This window comes from Rhinolophus sinicus, chromosome 4 (genome assembly GCF_057876585.1).
Source record: "Rhinolophus sinicus isolate RSI-liver-muscle chromosome 4, RSI-T2T, whole genome shotgun sequence".
Classification (NCBI taxonomy): domain Eukaryota; kingdom Metazoa; phylum Chordata; class Mammalia; order Chiroptera; family Rhinolophidae; genus Rhinolophus; species Rhinolophus sinicus.
The window spans coordinates 59,214,018-59,221,575 of record NC_142504.1 but is presented as its reverse complement, the minus strand read 5'-3'; positions in this window follow the sequence as shown (position 1 = coordinate 59,221,575).

Sequence of the window (7,558 nt, the reverse complement as noted above, 5' to 3'; positions counted from 1 at the left end):
AGCACTTCTACACTTTTCCCATGGGTTATGTTATTCACATCCATACCCATTGCTACTCTGAAATCTCTATTTTTAGCCTAGGCTACTTTGAGGGACCCATACCCAACTACCCCATCTCTTCCTCAGCCCAATGCATCTCACTGCCTCCTCCACATTTCCACTTGGATGTCCCATGTAGGTCTATGAGTCAGCATTTCCAGAACTGAACTCCTCACTCCTAACCTCAACCTGCCCCTCCTAGGCTCCAACCTCTAAGCTCATCCAAATAGCATCAAGTCCCATCCATGTCCCATATGTGTGACAAGCTTTCTTAAGTGAGTTGTATGCATGGATCAATAAGTCACAATCCCTGTCATTCCCTCCCCGCCCAGCCTCACATACAGCCCCAGTTTAGGCTTCCTCCCGTCCATCCTCCAGCCGGACAGCAAGTTACTAGAGGACTCTTAAAACAGCTGTGATCATGTCATTCTCTTAACTAACAAGTCTGTGAGATCTATCCCCTCCACCCCCAAACCTGTTCTAAATGTCTTTTATATAACTGTTTCCTTCCCCTTCATTTTGTATAGGCTCTAGCTATTGCTATGTAACAAAACAATCCAAAATGTAGTGATTCTTTAGGTTAGCAGGGTTCAGTTGGATAGTTCTCACTGGGTGCCTCTGTATGATTGCCATTAGCTTTTAGTTGAATCTGCAGTTATTTGAAGTTTAACACGGCTGGACATACCAAATGGCTCAGATACATGGCTGGCAATTCATGCTAGCTGCCTACTGGGGGATCAGCTGGGGCTGGTAAGAATACATATGCATGGTTTGGACTTCTCACAGCATGGAGGCTGGTTTCTGAGGAAGAACTTCTACTGCCTGAACATTTCAAGAATTCTGGGCAAAAGCTGTAAGGCTTCTTGTGATCTAGCAGTGGAAATCACAGGTTATTACTTATGCGACATTCTATTGGTCAAACAAATCAGTAAGGCCAACCCAAATTCAAAAGGAAGGGAAGTAGATTCCACATCTTGAAGGAGGAGCAGAGAATTTACTGCCATCTTTAATTTACTATAGTCCACCTTCTGGACATAAATATTTATGTTTCTCTCATGTGCAAAATATACTCACCTCCTCCCAACGACGCTAAAAGTCTCATCTCAGTAAATCATTGAGTCATAATGGATCTTGTCATATAAATCAGATCCAGAGGCAGATGAGGCTCCTCAGCTATGATTCCTCAAGAACAGCTTCTTGAGTACTGTTCCTCTTGATCTGAAGATCTGTGAGCTACAGACATGTTATCTGCTCTCCACAGACTCAACAAACAGAATTGACAAACATAAGATAACCGGAGCAGACACTTCTGTTCAAAAAGGGGAAAAACAGGAGTGACATAGTTACCACTGGGTCATAGCAATTCTGAAATCCAGTTAGGCACAGTTGGCAGTTCTTTGATGAGGGTCCAGTCCTGCTTCCTGGGAATGATTCTTTGCAGCTGTTGCCTCCACCTTCTTGGTTCATGGGTTTCTTCTGAGTCCTCCTTTCTTTTCCATAAGAAATAGTGTACATTTACATCTAAATAGTCATCTCAGTCTGCTTCTTGGAAGACTGAGCATTCACAAGTCTATTTTTCTCTTTTTATTTTTGTGCTCTGCTTTTTCTTGTGTTCTCTGGTTGCTATTTTATCTTTAAACAGCATTTTGAATGGCTGTAGAATAGGGTCGAATTATCATAATTCTTGGCCTTTGAGACTATTTCCAATTTCCATTTCCCTGAATACTATGTAATTGGTACTCATTGAGCACATACTGTGTTCCAGCACTGTTCTAGAAATCAGGAATAGTAATGAATGAAACAGACAAAAATCCCTGCCCTTATGGAACTGCAATTCTAGTGAGAGAGATGGACAATAAGCAAACAACTAAGCAATATAAAGAAACTAAGGAAGGGAGATAGCAGTGGGATGTTTTGTATCCAGTGGTGATAGAAGGGGGAACTTCACTTGTCTCATTAGGGAGACCACCTCAGGGATGATGTAGATGCCTGATCACTGCACCGTACACCTGAAGCTGAAGCTGAATAATAATGAATGTCAACTACAATTTTATATAGATAGATAGATAGATAGATAGATAGATAGATAGATAGATAGATATGTATATACATATCTATATGTAGATACATATATCTATATATAGTTACAAGAAGCAGAGTACAGCATTAGGAATTGAGACAGTGGAAATGTAATGGCTGCATGCGATGTCAGAGGGGTAGTAGATGGAGGAGGGGGATTATCACTGTGTGAGGGATATAAATGATAAATGTCTATTACATTGTTTTGTACACCTGAAACTAATAAAAAAGAGTTTAAAAAGTTGAAAGACATAAAAATAAATAAATAAGGGAGACCATTCTTTCTCACTGAGATGACATTTAAGTCAAGACCTGAGGAAAGTGAGGGAATGGCCATACAGATACCTGAAGGAAGAACCTTCCAGATAGAAAGAAATACAACTGCAAAATTCTGAGTTAGATGTGTGTGTTCTCTTTTCTTAAACTAGTATAGTTTGAACACACTGATCAGAGGGGACATTATAAGGAGATGACGTCAAAATACTATTTGGGGTCAGGTGGGGTAGAACCTTTTGCTTGTATGAAGTGTGATCAAAAGATATAGTGAATGTTTAAATATTAAAAAAATTATTATAGTAGAGGACACATTGCCAGTAATCCCCCTCAAAATACTCCCCCTCGCTTAGAACACACTTATCCAATCCTTCTTACCACTTTCTGAAGCAGTTCTGGAAGTCCTCTTTTGTGAATGTCTAGTTCATCCTCCATCATGACCATGCTCTGTGTCACAAATCACTTCTGGTACGGCAATTTCTGTCAAACAAAAACATTACAATGTGTCCTCATCCACCTTATTCACCAGATCTGGCACCATGCAACTTCTGGCTCCTTCCCAAAGTCAAAATGACCATGAAAGGAAAACATTTTGAATCAATTCAGGACATGAAGGCAGCCATGACAACGTAACTAAAGACACTCCTGAAAGAGGACTTCCAGAACTGCTTCAGAAAGTGGCATGAATGATGGGATAAGTGTGTTCAAAGTGAGGGAGGGAGAGTATTTTGAGGGGGTGTTAATGACAATATGTCTTTTACTGTAATAACTTTTTTAAAAACTTAAACATTCACCGTATTGTTTGATCACACCTCAGAAAGCCTTTAGTTTTTGCTCTGACCTATGGGAAGAATTTGATTAGAAGAATGACATGGTTTGACATTTTTATAGAATTACTCTGGCAGCTACGGTACATTGAGAATTGGTAGAAGATGAGGTGGGAGCAGGAAACCAAGGTTGTTGGAATAATCCAGCTAAGAAATGTTGGAGGTTCAGACAAGGTGGTGGCAGAGATAGGAACAAGTCACATTCTGATTATCTTTTGGAGGCTTGGATGAAGCGTACAAAAGATAGAAAGGGGACTTGAATTAGTTTCCTAGGACTGCTGAGACAAATCATCACAAGCTTTGTGGCTTAAAACAACAGAAATGTATTTTTTCAAATACACTTCAAATATTAAAGTCCAAAATCTAAGTGTCCCCCTGCCTTTTTTATTGCCTCTTTCAGCTTCTGGTGGCTGTTGGCATTCTTTGGCTTGTGGCTACTCATTCCAGTCTCTGACTCCATGTTCACATGGACTTCTCTTTGTATTTGTATTCTGTGTGTCTCTTATAAGGACACTTGTCTCTGAATTTAGGGCCCACCTGGATAATCCAGGATGATCTCATCTCAGTAGCTTTAATTGTATCTGCAAATACGCTTTTTTCAAATCAGGTTACATTCACAGGTTACATCCAGGATGTGGACATATCTCTTGGGGGGTCAGTATTCAACAGGAGTCAAGAATGATTACAAAGTTTTGGACTGAGCAACTGAAGGCATGAAGTTTGCATGAACTAAGATAGGAAAAGACTATGAGAAGAACGTATTGTTGAAGATGAAGTTCTGAGTTGATCTTAATGTGTTCACACGGGGTAGGGTGCCCCACCCTCCTAAAAGCTCTTGTAAACGAAAGTCCAGAGATACCTTTTTGAAAAGAAATTTAAAGAGGGTTTACTCAGATAGTAATTTGCAAACCAGGAAAAGTAGCCCTCGCTATGAACAGAGAATACGTTCCAAAATGGAAGAGATAGGACAGGGTTAATAAGGGCAACAGTTGCAAGGAGCTGTTGATCAAAGAGATAGGTTATTAGGGGAAACCAGGCCATAAACTTACATCATTTGTTTTCTGATTGGGAGGGCAACTGGATGTTCAATGATTGGCTGACTCAGCAATCAAGTAAGTGGGGTTGTGAGGTAAGAACAATGGATAGTATATGACTAAGCATTTTATCAACGTCCTAGTTTCAGCCCAGGCCGTTAAACAAAAAGGCTGTCTTTGATCACACAATCATAGTACAAGGAGTATTATTCAACAACAATGTAAGGAGTGCAATTTATTAAACAGTATAATCAGTGCAGGGGGGCGTCTGGCTCTGCAGGCCGTTCTGGAGGCAAAAAGGGCAAAGTTGTGCTCTGTAAGCAGCTCAAACTATAAAAATCCAAATATTGGGCCAAGAATTATGAAATTAAATTTCTTGTAAGTCCTCATTTCCCCCTTTTTATCAGACCTCACAGAATGCGATGGTGCTGATGAATCCAGTGATTAATCCAGTTTCTCTGTTCTTGAGTCCCATTGTTGTTGCCAGAGTGGTATAGCTCCCTGCTCTGGGTCCCTCTTGTCCCATGGAGGAGGGAAATGATTCCAAAGTTTCATGAGTTTTAGCCCCAGTGGCCAAAGTCTATAAAGGCTGGATGACTAGGATGTAAGAAGTTAGAGTGGCAGAACATGGCTTTAAGCAAAAGCAATAGTTAAAACATAAGAGACTATACACTTATTCAGGATTATAAAAGTTAAACAAATGTGATATCCCGATTAATCATTTCTAGTTCATGTGCTACCATGATTTTAGTCTCTGCAGTTGATTTCAAATAATAAGGAAAGTCGTAGACCACAAAATTAAATGCTATAAACAAGATCAGTAAATCTATTAATAACATGACAATAATTTGTAATATCAATCAGAATCAATTTCCTATTCTGGAAGGTAACCAGCTAAATAAGTCATGTACTGGGTCATATTTCTCTTTTTTGTCCCATATACATTTATGTAAAAATATAAATATATATGTATTTATATATAAACGTATTTATATATATAATATATATTATATATATGTATATAATATATATACAATGAGGGGACCAAGGAGGGCTGTGTTTGAAGTTAAACTTAGATTTAAACTTAGTTTTGGCAGGATTGACAAGAACAAGTTAGTAATAATCAGGGAGTGGAGATTTTTCCTCCCTTAATGACATTTATTTGAAAGGTAGTGTTTGAAGAGAGCAAGTCTGGGTAAACAATAGGATCAGGAACAGTATCAAAATTGGTGACGGGGGCAGCTGGATGGCTCACTTGGTTAGAGCGCAAGCTCTGAACAACAGGGAACCAACAGGGTTGCCAGTTCGATTCCCACATGGGCCAGTGAGCTGCACCCTTCACAACTAGATTGAAGACAACAAGCTGCTGCTGAGCTGCCAGAGGGGCGGCCAGATGGCTCAGTTGATTAGAATGCGAGCTCTCAACAACAAGGTTGCTGGTTCAATTCCCCCATGGGATAGTGGGCTGCGCCTCCTGCAACTAAAGATTGAAAACGGCGACTGGACTTGGAGTTGACCACGCCCTCCACAACTAGATTGAAGGACAATGACTTGGAGCTGATGGGCACTGGAGAAACACACTGTTCTTCAATATTCCCCAATAAAATAAAATAAATTACTTAAAAAAATTGGTGACAGGAACTACTAATATTGGTTCTCTATTGACTTAGAGATTTGGTGACATATCCAACAATCAAAGAGGTTGCCTCTTTTAGCTGTACTTTGGGAAAGCTTTATCAAGACATTATCTTTCTAAGCATAAATGATTATGAAAAGGGATAAGAAGAAAAGGATGCTTGATTTCGTTGTCATTGTAACAGTTGAAAGCATAAACAGTAAAAAAAGTGGGAAAAGCAGAGTAAACTTTTAACAATTAATGTAAGGGACAAAGAGGGGATCAGGAAGTATAGAGCTAATGGAGATTATAAAGAGTTTATGAATTTATACCAGGGGTAAAAAAACAGAGATCCCAGGCTACTTCCAGTAGATCTTGAGGGTCTGGGAGCTGTCAGCTAGATAAAAGAGGGTAAAAATAGTAAGGAATAGAGTAAAAGCAGAATTGCTAACGTTGGGCATTTCTGATAAAGGATTAGGCATTAGGTGTCAGTTTCTTTACTCTCGGGATTGTCTAAGACAAAGTTCTTGTCTTAGAGACAACTTTGTCAGGTGTAATCTGGTTTCGGAGATAGGTTTTGAGGTCCAATGTTTGCCTGGAGTCTGAGCCTTCTTTAAATGAGAAAGATGAATCTAAGGTCAATACCTTATAATTTGGCAGCACAAAGATTGGTTAAAAGTACCCCTGATAAGGTCCTTTCCAATGAGGTTGGAGGGAGTCTTTGAGTTGATATCTTTTCTCATAGACAAACTCTCCTGGTTATAAATGGAGAAGCTGGTCTTCATCTCTAGGAGTGCACTGTGAAAGGAATCTTGAACAAGGTTGGAGTTATTTTGCAAGGTACTAACTAACTAACGTTGACAATAATATAAAAGGTCTCCTTTTATAAGAGGTTGTGGATAAAGTCCTTCAGTCAAATGTATAGGTCTTCCTGTTATATTTCAAAATGAGAAAATTTATGTTTACCAAGTGGAGTGGAGCAAAGATGAAAAAGAACCAAAAGGTGACAGCTATGGGTCATGAGAGTCCAAATGCCATGCAAATCTTGGCCAGTTGAGTTTTAATTGTGATGTTTGTGCATCTACCAAACGGGAAGATTAGGGGTGGTGTGCACAATGCAAGTGTTGGTAAATAGGCCACATTTTGCAAATGACCTGGACAATCTGTGTCATGAAATGAGCTCCTTAATCACTGAATAGTTCTGGAGGGACTCAAGTTGGTATAATCTTTTCTAGCAAGATTTTAGCTTTGGTCATAGTTGTAGCCTGATGACAAGGGAACTTATACAGCAGTTTGTGTTTTCAAAAGGCCACTTTCTTTTTTTTTTTTTTAACTTTAGTCTATGTGGGCAGTGTTTTGGTTAGTTACTGGCTGTTTACATTTCTCAGACATGATAAGAGTCACAACTTTCAGAGACAGAGAAAAACTAAGTATTTTAACATTTATATTATTTCATAAACATAAATATAATCAAAGGTTCAGTATTATTTATTTGACAATGTTTCCCATGTGACTTACACATACCCAATACTCCTAATTAATTTAATTTCCTCCTTTTATAAAGAGAGGAAACAAATATTTGAGGTATTTCAAGGGTCCTTCTGAAAAACACCAAAGTTCTTTAAAAAGGTTAAGAAAAAGACTATTTTTTGAATCTTCGGAAGCTCATCAAACATATCAGAAGTTCTAAA